This window comes from Pan troglodytes, chromosome 12, assembly GCF_028858775.2.
Source record: "Pan troglodytes isolate AG18354 chromosome 12, NHGRI_mPanTro3-v2.0_pri, whole genome shotgun sequence".
NCBI lineage: Eukaryota > Metazoa > Chordata > Mammalia > Primates > Hominidae > Pan > Pan troglodytes.
In genome coordinates, this window is record NC_072410.2 from 105,284,037 (window position 1) to 105,299,904 (window position 15,868).

The 15,868-nt window shown below is 40.7% G+C and overlaps 1 protein-coding gene across 4 annotated transcripts in view; it reads right to left on the reverse strand.

The window, feature by feature from the left end:
• Positions 1–15,868, reverse strand: part of VSNL1 (visinin like 1) — a 137,560-nt gene that overhangs the window by 69,307 nt on the left and 52,385 nt on the right. The window contains exon 2 of one of the 4 annotated variants that reach the window (XM_024354216.3): positions 1,442–1,528. The exons of the other annotated variants lie outside the window; for them this stretch is intronic. The gene's annotated coding sequence lies outside the window, so the exon portion shown is untranslated. The remainder of the gene's footprint in view (positions 1–1,441; positions 1,529–15,868) is intronic. 4 annotated transcript variants of the gene reach the window in all.

Below are 15,868 nucleotides of genomic sequence, written 5' to 3' on the forward strand. Positions count from 1 at the left end.
ATTAATGACCCATGGCATAATTAACTTGATGGAATCAGGCAGAAAACTCTCTGCACAACTAAGTTTGGCAGATGTTTGTAAGAATCTTCCAGGAGAAAAGCTCTGTGCTAGGTAAGGTGGGATATAAACAGAAAACATGGTACCAATCTTAAAGGGCTCAGACCTGGATGCAGGAGACATTTACAAGTCTTGGAATATGAAGCACGATGAAATGAATACTCATAGCAGAGAGCTACATAACACAGAGGATAGACAAACAGACAAATACTGACCAAATCAGGCACCTTCACCTGTCACCGGTCCCCAGGTGAAACCTCTTAAGCAGTCTTTCCTAAACTTGTCTGAATACAAGAATCACCCTTGGTTCTTCCTTAAAAATACAGCTTAGTGGGTTGATCCCTTGTAGGGAAATCTGTACATTTAAAAAGCAACTCAGGGGAATATGATCATGAGTCAACTTGGGAAACGCTGCTGGAAAGCATAAATAAAAATCGAAGTACATGATCTAAGAAGCACACCCCAAAACAGCACAGACATAACCCAAGGTCTCCCTGATTCCTCACTAACCCCATCTGGCATTCCTGATGTGCTTTCAAGATCCTTGTACTGGGGACTAGCATTAAGAATTCCAAAATTGGCCGGGTGCAGTGGCTTATGCCTGTAATCCCAGCGCTTTGGGAGGCTGAGGTGGGCAGATCACCTGAGGTCAGGAGTTTGAGACCAGCCTGGCCAACATGGTGAAACCCTGTCTCTACTGAAAATATAAAAATTAGCCAGGTGTGGTGGTGGGCACCTGTAATCCCAGCTACTCGGGAGGCTGAGACAGGAGAATTGCTTGAACCAGGGAGGTGGAGAAGGTTGCAGTGAGCCAAGATCGCACCATTGTACTCCAGCCTGGGTGACAAGAGTGAAACTCTGCCTCAAAAAAAAAAAAAAAAAAAAAAAAAAGAATTCCAAGATCACACAAGGGAAGACCAAAGCTTGAAAAGATTTGCCTGTGGGCTCCTCTGCTTTAAGCCCTTTGGTTTTAGGTTGGAGAGTTTGAGGCTCAGGAAGGTGATGAATTTTCCCAGATCACATGGGCAGCTGATGGCAGAGCTGGGATGAGAAGCCCATCCCCCCACCTGGATGGGTGTTCCCCACTCCCCATCCCCACAGCATGCTGTCCCTGTGTCTAACACTCAAAGCTTGTAAGCAACTACCCATGTTTCTCTCTGTGCAAGGATGTTGAAACAACCCCCAGCACCACCCCCTTGGATCCTATAAACAACTGACACCGGATTGCTGGTTTCCAGAGACTGTTAAAAACAGCCTTGAAAACCATGCCTTAAAATTGCCCAGCATATTGTATGGCTTTTTTTTTTTATAATGAAGGCAAATATCTGACACTATGCCTCTTTCTGTTCCCCTCTTCTTCGTCCTCCAGAAGCCAAGTACTCACAAGCCCCCAGCAGCATTTCCCAGCGGGCAGGCAGGGTGTGGACCACAAGCTGGCATTTCATGATGTGTCTAGGGACAAAAGCAGCCTCTGGAAAGAAGAGAAATCCCTTCTTACAGCATCCTCTGATGACATTACCTCAAAACCTGAATCTCCTGGAATTATAGTTGAGGTTTCACCCCATAAGCATGAAACAGGAGGGGGCCACAGACTGCATCCCTGGGGACTCAAGATAAAGCAAACGTATTTTTTTAATCTATAATAAGTGAGGGAAAATATTTTGACAGCAGTGGCAGTGGCAATGTTAGGGCGAGTAACAAGAGTTCTGTTTGCCAAAGTATAGTAAACACCTGAAGGTGAAAGCAGAAGTGGGCCCCAGGGATCAATCATCTGATCCAACCCCTTTGTTTTCTAGAGGAGGCCCAAGGAGGCTAGGGGACTTATGCCAGAAAACATAGCGAGTTAGTAACAGAGCCTAGCCGTGCCCTAGCTACCAAGTCTCAATGATAAGACTCATGCCTGCTGCAGTGCCCAGGCCTGTGATCCTTGGGTACTGAGACAGGCTGAAGGTCCTAAGCCCTTCAGAATCATGTCTTCTCATGTGAGTAGGGTGTGACAAGTGGACTCCCTCCTTAGGCCTGCCCCAGCTGCTCCCAGTGAAGTTTCCACCTGAGCTGTCTTTTTACAGGGCAGGTGCTGAGAGCCTGAAGTGGCTCTGGAGCCTTGGCCAAATGGTATATCCCTGACTCTGGGCTGGGTGCTGGCAGCGGACATTGGTCTTTGGCTTTCACTAGGTGGTCTCAAGCTAAAACCCACTTAGAAACTTGGGGGCCAGATGTCCAGGGGCTCTGATCTGCAAAGGGTCAAAATGGCATAATCAGCCCTTGGGGGTCAGATGCAACTGCCATCTGCCTCCTTTCCAAGGCACAAAGAACATTTCCTGAGTGCCCGGGAAACATGACTTAGACCCAAGCCATACTTGATACCCAGGTGCTATTCTATGACTTTGGAAAAGTTTCTACTCAGACTCAGTTTCCCTTGTATCCCTTTTTGTGGGTTTCCTTCTTTTTGTCAGGTTCTGATGTCTCTTTTATTTTCAACTGGACTTAGCGTAGTAGGGGAAAAAAGTGTGTGCTGGAGTCAGTCTTAGGGTCAAATGATGCTCCTGCTTAATACAAGGTGTGTAAATTTTGATAAGTTACTTAGCCCACTGGAACCCCAATCTCCCCATTTTTCAAATAAAATAATGTTATTTGCTCAAAGGGTTGTTGTGAGGATAAATGAGATAATGCTGACATTTTTCCAACAGTGCCTTCCATGAGGCAGGTGTCCAAAAACAGTAACTATTATTATCCTCATCACAGGACCCAGCCAACTGGGCTGCTCCAAATGATGGAGAGGGGGACTGTTCAAGATTCAGGCCTAGACAGCAGGAGTCATCCTAACCTCAATACATGGCACCGAGCCTGGCACATGTAAACAGAAGTACACAAATTGTGAAACATAGGGAATTTTACTGTGGCCTTGTTGACTCTCCTTCCTTTACATAAAAGTGCATCATATCCAACCTGACTGAGGAAAGTCATCTGAGGACCTCACAGCCCCAACTAAGCATCAACCATTGAGTGAAGTTTCCATCCAATTTCTTGCTCACCCACTGAACAGAAGTGTGAGCTGATTAATAGCTGGTAACCTTTCATCTGGGAGTGTTTCAAGCAGCCACCCACTTTTCTGCGCCTTATTTTTACTTCCCTATGTGTACTGTCTCTGACCATCCTATGTGTTTCTGAGAATTGGTTTCTATGAAAGGAAATGGGCCATCTTTGGCAGTGTTAGAACCTCACTTAGTTCTGTGAGGTAACAGAGGAAATGCTTTCATTAATAATCACAGCCTTCTGTCCAACAGATTGTGTTCTAGGTTGTGCTGCCAAGTCCCAGTGGGGAGGGACTGTGGCCCTTATCTGAGAACAGCAGGGAGCTGCCGAGCGAGAAGGGCAGACCTGGAGTGTCCCGCTTCACCTGCACATTCCCTGTCACAGGGTTAGGCATTGATCATCAGGAATGCAACCCCTGTCTTTGCATTCAGAGAACTTGAATATTTGGTGGAGGGGGTGAGTGGCATGTACCAGTGTCCACCAATAGTAGACAAGTTCCAACTCACTCATCTTCTGACTCTTAGGCTGGTGCTCTTTCCTCTCTGAGAGCCATTTGCACTCACCATGTTCCTAAGTTGTTATCTCTACAGTAATTCTAAAAAGATACTTTAATTCATGTTGGTTAGTCTTAAAAACAACTTTGAAATTCTCGTATGAAGGTGGCTTTATAGAAGTAAAATGTTCTAGTTGAAGGAAACATGATGCTGAAAATGAGTCAATTCATTCATTTATTCAGCAAACTTTTACTCAGTATTATCATATGATTCCCAAATTTTTCTTTAGGACAGGTCTTTCCAGGTCTTTAGGGGAGGTCCTAAAGAAAAATTTGGGAATACTAGATAATGTATTCATCTGCCTGCTAGACATTTCCACCATTGTATTCTACCACCACATCAAACTCAACATACTATGCAAACATGAATTTGTCCTCCTTTTTCCCCTAAAACATCCTTTTATTCTTTGTTCCTCTCTGAGTAAGTGGCCCGCCATCTTCACAAGGTTCCATGCAGAGTCTGGGCATCATTCTGAACTTCTCTATTTCGTGTTTCTGTATGTAAACCTATCAACAAGTTAAGAAGTTGGTAGATTCTACTTTCTAACTCTTGATTCCATCTACTTTTCTCTGTTGCCACTACTTTGGTTCAAGCCATTATCCTATCACTTTGAGTAGTACAATAGCTTCCTAACTTGCTTCTCCATCTAAAGTCTTGCCCTCCTGAATTCCATCTTCCATACTATCATAGCTGGAATGACCTTTCTAAAACACAAAACCCAATCATGTCACTGCCCTGCTTAAACCCTTCAGTGGTCTCTCATTATCCTCACTCTGAATTCCAACTGTCAGCATGGCTTCCCAGACCTGCTCACTTGGGCCTACACTTTCCCTCCAGCCTCCCACCTTCCTCCCTCCCCTCACCCCTCCTGGCACCTCTTTAGTTTCCTCTCTCCCCATGTTCTCACCTATGCTACAACTTCCTAATATCATGCCAAACCTCTCTGTGTTTCCTTTTGCTGCTCCTTTTGCTCTGAGGGCAGTTCTCATTAGCTACACGTTGGTTCTCTAGTGAACTCCCACTGATATTTCAAGATGTAGAGGAGGTACCTCATTTTCAGTGACTTCACTGTCTAGCTACTTCTTCTTTTGCACATTACACAACTGCTGTTGCTGCATCACCTGCCACAGTAGTATCTGTAATCCATGTCTCCCATCTCACAGATAGGGGTTCCTCAAGGGTGGGTGATTGTCCACTTCACCTCAGCACTAGTTCAGAGCCCACTGCTGAACAGATATCCAGGAAATGTTGTTGAATTAATTAATTACTATGTAATCCCTCCCATTAACAGCAAGAGCTTATCAGTTGAGCGATAAGAGAGAACGTATGAAACGAAGCTTAAAGATGACTGCACTAAGTGCTGTTAGGGAGAGAAAAGCAGTGTCATGAAGAAGAGAGAGAGAACATGCTTCTTTCTAGGAAACCAGCAACAAAGCTTCTTTGAGAGATTGGGTAAGGAATATTTTATAAAGTGGTCTCTCGAAATTATCTCAAGGAAATAATGACACAAGCCTGCTAAGACATATATACAAAGGGTGTTTACTTCAGCATTGTTTAAAATCATTTTTAAAAACCTCTTTTAAAAACTACCTAAAGGTCCATCACAGGAAACTGGCTAAATAAATTTCTTTAGAGCAATGAATGGAAATTATGAAGCCATTAAAAGTGATAATGTATATCTACATTGATGGATATGGGTGGGTTTTGACTCAATGTCATTTATTTAAGTGAAAACACACAAATGTACAAATAAACTCTGTATATTTTCAAGGATAAACCCTTACCTGAGGACATATATTAAATACAATATAATGGAGGAAGGGAATGGGAGCATAGCAAATAAAGGGAAATTAAAACTATATGAGAAAACACAAGAAGGGCTTTATATAAAAAATGTTGATATTGAACCATGATCTGAGGAATACGATTAACATAAGCAGCACTTTAGGAATAAAAATGAAAGAAAAAAGGAGAAATAATATTGCAATAAATTGTTAAGTCAAAAATGCAGGTCAAAAAACAGTAAGTGTAGCACCACTTACTTTTGCTTTATACACACACTTGCTTGAGCTTGTGTGCACAGGAAGTTTGGTCAGTTCATAATTTATATCAAAATCTTAACAGTGGTTATAACTGCTGGTGGTATAATGGTGGCATTTCACTCTCTCCTTAATATCTTTCTGAACTCTTTATAATGAGCATATAACATTTATAAGCAGAACAACGTGCAAATGTTTTTATTTCAGCAAACAAATAAATGCACAAAATGTATTTCATTCACCAAACTAATAAAATCCTAACAAAGCTCACTTCTTTCTATAAAGTCTGAGTTTCGTTTTCTTTCCTGACACGGCCTGGAAAATGCACTAGATTAATAGTGAGAAACACTTTTACAATTTGCAAACTGCCTCCAGGGTTTGTTCTTACAATGAACTGGTGAATTAGGTGAGGCAGAAACTTTCATAGAACTTGTATAGATGAGAAAACTGAAGTTCAAAGAGGACACAGACTTTTGCAAAAGTCACACGGGAAAACACTGGCAGAGTTTGGACTGAAACCTAGCTCTGATGCTTTAGGGAAAGGTGTGGTCCCATGAACCTGTCAAAGCACAGAAAACTCACACAGGCCTTTGGGAGGCTTGGAAAACTTCCTGAGGATATTAGCTTGTTTTGTGGTCAACAGTTTCAGGTTGAGGTCCCAGAATGGTGGGTTTTACCTTCAGAGAAATCATTTCCTTATTTCCTGGAAAGGCAGCAGATAAGGTTGACCAGAGATGTTAATGTTCCCCAAGGCTTCTCGGATCTTTACTTTGTCCTTTGGGTAGATTCCTTTCCGGACTTCACTGGACAACTCTAGACCCAACCATATGCACCCAGAAGTGGTGATCTATGGAAGCTCTGAATTTTCTATTTTTTGAATTTGAATATGAGTCATTGTAATGAACAGTGGATAGTGCTTTAGCATTTACAAAGCTCTCTCCTATCTCACATCTTACATAAACCTTGGCATTGTTAGCATCAATCTTACAGAAGACAAAACTGAGCCTCAGAGAGGTTTGGTGACATAGCAGATTCTGATGGTCAGGGACTCTGACTCCCAGCACTGTGTCTCCCGATCACAACTTCTCCAAGGTGCTGAGATGTCACCTCAGGGTTCTCCTGAGCTTCTCCTCCATATTCATCACCCAGAGCTAAATAGAATGAGCCTAAGAACTAAAGGTCTTTGATCTACCTGTGAATCCTAAAAGATTGCTGTTAATTCATTGTTTGTAAAGGGAGTGGCTCTAATTGAAAGCACCACAGGAGGTCCTTTTCCAGGATTCTTTCATCCCAAGGCCCTCCCAAATGCCTGTGTGGGTTTTCGGTGCTTTGATAAGTTCATTGGACCACACCTTTCCTAAAGCACCAGAGCTAGGTTTCAGTTTCAGCTTTGCCAGTGTTTTCCTGTGTGACCTTTGCAAAAGTCTGTGTCCTCTTTGCACTTCAGTTTTCTCATCTATACAAGTTCTGTGAAAGTTTCTGCCTCAACGAATTTGCCAGGTCATTGTAAGAACAAACCCTGGAGCCAGTTTGCAAATTGTAAAATTGTTTCTCACTCTTAATCTAGTGCACTTTCCAGGCAATGTCAGAAAAGAAAACAAGACCTAGACTATATAGAAAGAAGTGGGCTTTGTGGCCAGGCGCGGTGGCTCACGCCTGTAATCCCAGCACTTTGGGAGGCCGAGGCGGGCGGATCACGAGGTCAGGAGATCGACACCATCCTGGATAACACAGTGAAACCCCGTCCCTACTAAAAACACAAAAAATTAGCCGGGCGTGGTGGCGGGCACCTGTAGTCCCAGCTACTCAGGAGGCTGAGGCAGGAGAATGGCATGAACCCGGGAGGTGGAGCTTGCAGTGAGCCAAGATTGCACCACTGCACTCCAGCTTGGGCGACAGAGCGAGACTCCGTCTCAAAAATAAAAATAAAAAAAAAGAAAGAAAGAGAGAAGGGGGCTTTGTTAGGCAGGGACAAAAGGAGGGAGTAGGTTTTCAAATCCCTGGCATGAAGGAGAAAACACACTTGTTGATGAGGAGCCAACAGAAGATTCACAAAAAAGAAGCTGGAGGAAGAGGAGTTGCGTAGAAGGAGAAGCACAACCAAGTGTTCCTTCTTAGGGTTTTGGGAGCTGGATGGAAAGAACGTATTTACCAAAGGTTACGAGAGGAATGCTGACCCTCTTCTGTGAGGTCCCTGTGTTTGATGTGTTTCCAGCTCTGATTTAGGCTTATGCTGTCCTTGCTGGGCCTTTGTGAAGTATCCAGCAAGGCTGGAACAAAGCACTTTATTGTAGTGCATGAAAAATATCTTTGCTGAAAGAGACAATGCCAAGGCTAGGGGGACTAAAATTAGACCTTCCGGTGTGTTTGACTTGGCAAGTTGTATGGCCTCCTCCACCTTCCGGTGTGTTTGACTTGGCAAGTTGTATGGCCTCCTCCACCTGCCTCCCTCCCAGCCATGGGCCTTCTGAGAGCACAGGTAGCATGTGCTGAAGGAGAGGAAGTGCCGCTTCCTCTGGCACCCTGTGGGGATGACAAATGCTTCTGGGCCTGTGTCACTTTCACTTGGAGTAGTTATGTGAAGTGATACTCAGTTTGAAGGGACATGTTTCCACATCAGCTAATCTGCAAATAAGGATGAAACCATATTGTGTCTCCCCTTTAACCTAATGTCCCTCCATGTTGAAACCAAAAGAAAACCTCAAAACAATCCTATGTTTGAACCTCACATTTACCTTTGTCTAAGAATGTAGAGCTTCACCTAGTAACCATGGCAGAATCCAAAGAGCCAGTTATCAGTGCCTTCCATCATACAGTGGAGTTGTGTTGTCTACAGCAAAGACCCGGGCCTTCTCATTAGACAAACAAGGTGAGATACTTGCTGAAGCACATCTACTAGCTGGGAAGGGAAATTTACTGAGTTTTTCTTATCCTGTTCATTCAACATTAAATTGTGTATATTAATAACTACCTCAAAATATTAAACAAAATAAATCTATATGACCAATATTTTAGCAGTAATAACAACAGCTTATATGATCAAGTGCTCACTATGTGTTCATGGATTACCTCACTTTTTCTTTACAACCGTTTTATGAAGTAGATACCATTATATAGTCATATTACAGTTGAGGTGAATGAGGCTTACAGAGAAGGTTACACAACAAGAAAATGGTAGAGTTGGGATTTGAACCCTGACAGACCCTTAGCCATTGTAAACTATTCTGTCAGATTAGAGATGAGAAACAAAAAAGTACTTTTCTGTGACAAAAACCGTTATTTCCACATAAGAGCTCGTCAGTCTCCCTTTTTCACCTGGGTGCTGCCTTTATGTAACATTTTTTTCCCCAAGTGAGGGAACTCTGGGGTCCCCTGAGGCTTGGTCAGTTATCTCACAGTTGCCTGCCCCTGCTCCCCAGGGCGGATGGGAGAGGACTTGGATGCTAAATAGAAGGGTAGCCATTGAAAGAACAGGGAATGTTCAGCCTGGAGAAACAAAGACTCAAGAGAGGACATTTGAGGTCTCCTCAAATACATGCAGAATTTATGGGCACAAAAATAGACATATAGATCAGCATAACAGAATGGAGAGTCTAGAAATAGATCCAGCTATACAGACTCACTTAATATATGATCAAGGAAGCTTTTCAGAACAAGGGGGAAATAGAGGAAATATAATTTATAAGTGACATAATCACCTCTTGATAGCAGTTCAATAAAAAAAGTAAGAACCATACCATATGCCATCTTTTAAAAAATCATTAACATTTGGAATCAAAAGTTCAATACAAAAACTATCAAAGAAAACTATCAGAAACTGAAAATATAGACAAAAGGTTAATAGCTATGTATGTGTATATAATGTCATGTGCCTCAGATTGACGGTTCACTCAACAATGGACTATATATATGATGGTGGTCCCATAAAAGTATAATATATTTTTACTGTACATTTTCCATGTTTAGATATATTTAAATATACAAATACTATTGTGTTACAATTGCCTACAGTACTCAGTACAGTAACCTGCTGTACAGGCTTGTAGCCTATAGGCAGGTGTGTAGTAGGCTATGCCATCTAGGTATGTGTAAGGACACTCTATGATGTTTGCACAATGATACATTTCTCAGAACACGTTTCTGTCATTAAGTGATGCATGACTGTATTTGTATCTAAAGCAAATACCAGTTATTAAGGAAACCATCAGAGACAGAAGACAGAAATGATTAAAGAGTATGAATAGAAAATTCATACCAGAGTAAACACAAATAGTAAACTGATAGAAGTATGTTTAACCTGATTATTAAGGTCAAGATGAACTCTCTAAATAAAAGCAAAGACAGAAACTATAAAAGATAAGACTGATAGATATAACTACATAAAGATTCACAGTTTAGGGAATCTAAAAAAACAGAAAAAGTAAAAATAACAACATGGGACTATATATTCAACATACGTGTCTTTTAAGTATTAACATTGCTTAAAAATAAATGGGAAGAGGATTATGCTGGCAGGCTGAGCAATGAACATCAATAGAATATGAACAAAATATTAAATATCAATGGCCAAGTTTACACCTACAAATAATCAAATACAGCAAAACTGCATGTTAATATAACCCACCAGAAAACACTAGAAATAAATAATTAAATATAAACTTTTGATTCCAGGGGAAGGTATCTTAAAGAAATAACCCAAGAGGAAAAAGTTACATACAGACACATATTTATTGCATTTTCATTTTAATAATAGTAGAAACTCTAGCACTATAACCATTTCCCACTAGGGAAATGGATAGTAAATCATGGCACATTAACTGAGTGGAACATAAAATTGTGAATGCAATGTTGAAACATGGCAAATTACTTATGATACGCTAAGTGGAGAAAGCAGAGATGCAAAATTAAACACACTCTATAATTACAACTAGTTACTGCAAAAAATGAAGACAATTGTTTTCCTCTCTTGCTCCTTACAAATGAATAAATAGTGTGGACTATATGCAGAAACCATGTTAAGTATCAGGATATGGAGATGAAAATGAAATGGCTTATTTCCTATACAAACCAATGACCCAATGAGAGGGACAAATAATATGCAAAAAAATTTATTTTTAAGTTATAATATGGAATGATAAGCACATTCCTATAATTTACAAGTTTCTATGGTAACAAGTGAATGTTAAATAGAGATCTCTTATAGGTTATCATATTAACTTATATATGAGAACTTGTAAAGATATTTACATATGTAACATATGAGTATGTACATATGAGTATGTACATATGTACATATGTAACATATGTAACATATGAGAACTTGTAAAGATATTTGTGAAATTGGGCCGGGTGCGGTGGCTCATGCCTATAATCCCAGCACTTTGGGAGGCCGAGGCAGGCAGATCACAAGGTCAGGAGTTCGAGACCAGCCTGGCCAACATGGTGAAACCCCGTCTCTACTAAAAATACAAAAAATTAGCCAGGCATGGTGGCGCATGCCTCTAATTCCAGCTACTCGGGAGTCTGAGGCAGGAGAATCGCTTGAACCCAGGAGGCGGAGGTTGCAGTGAGCAGAAATCGTGCCACTGCACTCCAGCCTGGGCGACAGCCTGGGCCATCTCAAAAAAAAAAAAAAAAAAGATATTTGTGAAGCCTGGGCCATCTCAAAAAAAAAAAAAAAAGATATTTGTGAAATCTACTTAATTTTCCCTATATAAGGTTGAGAAGGTTGAGGTCCAAAGAGAGTAAGTAGTCTAGAGTGACAAAGGTCGAACTACACTTAGAAAAACAACCAGGTTTCCTAACTCCCACTATTGTGTTATTTCAATTATTTTATGGACTGTCTTCAATGATTTAACCTTCAAATTATTCAGAGGTAGGTAGTCCCTTGTATTTTAAGCTAATGATGGATGACCTTTTATTCTTATTTTCTCCTGACTTTAGGAATCTGAATTCCTCCTCTGCTTCCCTCCCGGGTTGGGAGGTGACCAGCAACCAGCCTGCATTTCTACCTTCCCAGTACCTGCAATCCAGAAGGAAGAGGTTCAGCTCTTGGCCATCTCCTACAAAAAGTTTAATAGGCTGGGCATGGTGGCTCATGCCTGTAATCCCAGCACTTTGGGAGGCAGGGCAGGTGGATTGCTTGAGTCCAGAAGCTTGAGACCAGCCTGGGTAACATGGTGAAACCTTGTCTCTACAAAAAATACAAAGAAAAGAAGAGAAAAGAAAAGAGAGGAAGGAAGGAAAGAAGGGTAAGAAAGCAAGAAGGAAAGATTAGCTGGGCATGGTGGTGTGTGCCTGTAGTTCCAGCTACTTGGGAGGCTGAGGAAGGAGGATTGCTTGAGCCCAGGAGGTGGAGGCTGCAGTGAGACGTGATCACAGCACTACACTCCAGGCTGGGGGACAGAGTGAGACCCTATCTCAAAAAACAAAGTTTGCTAGCTTAGTTTTCATGAAATAGCGAAGTCTTCCATAAGTGGCAAGGCTCTTTTCCACATCCAACCCAAAGATTACAGCATGGAAAATGAATGGGCAGAAGAGAAACAAACAAAGGAAAATCCCTGAGTAGTCAGCTGGAGCCAGTGACTGGCAAGGATCCCAGGGTGTATGGACACCTTTATTAAACTACTTGTAAAATTCTATGGACTGTATTTGATTGCTTTTTTGAAAGGATTAACTTGAATACGCTCAAAGAATTTTCAGCTGGAATATTAGCTAAAATCTGAATAAGAAAGATGAAGGCAAGAGTTAAATTGGTGACTCATCTGAGAAAGCACAGTTTAAAATATTAGGGGGCAGACACTTCTGGAACCATGGTGCAGAAAGGAGCTTAGCTTTTGTGAAAGAACACAGTGGGTCAGGAAGGAGTGTTTCACGTGATGATAGGGCTAAAAGTGCTGTATTTTGGCCCATATATAATCATTCTCAGGGGTAGAGAAAAAGTTATCTGTTAACTGAACTCTGCTGACTTTCTGATAGAAATATAAAGACCAGGGTGGGGGGGATCAAAGAAAGACATAGGATAGGATTTACCAAGAACCTACGGGTCAGTTATGACTTGCAGGAGAATAGAATGGGTGTCAGGACAAGCTTCGAAACTTGAAGTCAATGGAAATTACCAGATGCATGAGAAGTACAAAGAAAATGTGAAGTCAAATCCCAGTAAATGGCTTCCTTGCTGCCAAAGTTAGGTTGCTTGTACAAAACGCATGTTTGGCTTTTGAGAACTGCATTCAACCACTAAGCAACTGCTGCCAAGCAGAATCCTAGAATCACTGAACTGAGAGGGAACCAAAATATCCTAGCTTAGATAAACTCTTTCCTTTTCCAGATGAGAAACAGGTCTAGGGAAGTCACAAGCTTTCTCTTAAGTGTGTAGAAAATATCTGTGGCAGATCTTGTTCCAAAGCCTCATCTCCTGATTCCAAATCCAATATTCTCTTCAGTTGCCACTTTTACCCAAAGTCAATCAACAAAAACACCAAGTAGGTGTCAGAAGAAATGAGCTTACTCATCTTGCAGAGAAGCATAAGGCAATAGAGGATACAATGGGCAGGACCTCATCTCTGTCTCAGTAATTCAGCAAAGCGTCATGAGTTTGAAATCCAAAGTCTGAAATTTATGAGTCAGCCTATGTTGCTCCATTTCTTCCCCTAGTTCTAATTAATCAGAAATTCTAATTTCTAACCATGAATTCCTCTTCTGCTCTCCATTTCATTTATTCCACCTCACTTCAGAAACTTTTTTTTTTTTTTGCAAAAACTAAGTAGTCTTCCTGTTTGTAGCCTGTACCCTTCAAATTTAGTCTTGACATTGCCTCCATAGTAATTTTACTAGAATAAATATCTGACCATTTCAGGCATTCAATGCCTTACTGATGCCTGAAGAGAAAGTCCCAGTTCTTTTGTAAGACCCATAGGGGTCACCATGATCTTGTTTATGCCTTTCTCTTCAGTTTCATCTCTTACTTCTCCCACTTCATGCTCCCAGACTTAAAACATGAGTAAATTTGCATTTTCCAAAACGTGTCAATAGTTTATCAGGCCTCTGTCAGCATAGTACGCACGTGTCGAATGGCCAAATGAATGAACAAATGAGTCAAAAGAGATTTAATAAAGAAATTTCTTAAAGATATTGGTTACTTTGCTAATTAATCCTCCCTAGTCATAAGCTCCTCTGAGGATGAGTACTATGTCTGTCCTGTAGGCTTTTATATGTCCAGTATTTAACAGTTGAATAGATGAATGAATGGATGATGAATGAATAAAACATTGCAGCAGAGATTCATGTGGCTATTATGGAAGGACAGAGAAGACAATCAAACATATTTGTGAGAATTGAGAGAAGCTTCACATGAGAAGCAACCTTTGCAGTGGATGAATAGGGACTGCCAGGCAGGAATGATAGATACAAAGAGATGTGAAAGAGCATGTTATGTTCAGAGATTAAGTAGTAAGGGAATACCACTGGAAAGCCTGAGGTGGGCAGGATAACCTGAGGGAAAGGGTGAGACAGAGTTAGATTTAAATCCCAGCCTTAATTCTCACTACCTGTATGACTCCAATCAAGCTATAGAACCTCTCTTACATGAAGATTAAACATGGAGTAATAGAAATGAATAATGGTTATTGTATGGCATAAAACAAGAGGCTGTCTCCCTTTGCCTCCTTCTTCTTTTTCTTCCTCCTCTTCTTTTTTAGTGTTAATTACTTGTTTTGGCGTAAGTATCCTGGGCTGCTCCAGTCACAGTGTACGACTAGAGACCCCTAGTCTTACACAGATCTAAACCCCAAAACCTCTGCCCTGGATGTTCTCTGTGGAAAACCGGGTCTTATTTACATATCTGTATCTCATTTATCCTACTGCACGCACCAGACAAATGTAAAATAAAAACAAGTGCCTCCAACTCAGATGAAAATAGGAAGGACCAATGGAAGAAGAAGAAATCCGCTTGCTATCTAGTTTCTAAAGTTTTTATTCATCTGCTATCTATATCCAAATAATTTGGCTCCTCCATATCTCTCCACAGAAAGATTGTATAATTTATTGTCCAAAAAGCATACTTTGAGAGTGAAAGGAGGTGCTATTATTTACACCAGGACAACAGGCATTGTTCAGGACTACCTTAAGAAAATCAGGGTGCACGTTCTTTCTACCTCTCCAACTTTATCTCCTATTACCCTCTCTGTTATTTACTGTGCTTCAGTCATACTCAATTTGTGGTCTTCTCTAACATATTGAGTTCCTTCTCATATTACAGCCTTTATGTGAACTTTTCTCTCTCTCCTTAGAATTCTCTTTTCCTAAGATTCTTTATGGCTGGCTTCTTGCCATTCAGATCACTGCTCAAATGTGACCTGTCAGGTCTTTCTGGCCTATTTCAACTAGTCTCTCCCATGACACACTCCTAGTGACTATATAATTACCTTGCTTTATATTCTTTGTAGCTCTTAAAATGATCTGAACTTATCTAGTGTATTTGTTAATTTACATGAGTATTTATTGACTGTCTACTTTCACTAGAATGTAAGCTCCAAGAGGGCAGGAACCTGGTCTGTCTTGTTAGCACTCTTTGTACCTAGAATTGTCCCTGGTGCTGAGTAGGTGCTTAATAAATATTTGTTCTATGAATATCTTAATTTTTGATCATTTTTAAAAATAGGCTATCTATCTTGATAGTGATGACTTTTGGTATTAATATATACATGTGTTCATTTCATATATTAATGCAAAGAGGTTGTCTCTGTCAACTTGGTTGAAAGAAAGGTCAACTTTAAATTCCTATAGCTACCTTGCCTGCTCATGAGCTCAGTAGGGTTATGCATCACTAGGTAGGGTTCTTAATTATTAGCAACCTCAAGGAAGAACTGAAAAAACAACCTTAAATCAGATTAAAGGCTACAATGTTGTTTAAAAAATTATTATTAGTTGTGTTAGGTTCCGGCTAGATAGCATCCTAGTACCTAAAGGAAAGTGTGGTTGAGGGTTACAAAACACCTAGGGAGGTTGCCTGACCCAAACCATAGCTAAAACATAAGCTCTTGGTATTTTGCATATTTTTAGATCATAAGTCTATTTCTTTCCCTCCTATTTTAAAGTGCTTTGGAGGTTTTTAATCAACCAAGTTTGAAAAAGGGAAATATTACCAGTTTATTTTGGGTAAATTAGTTTTGCCTATTTTTT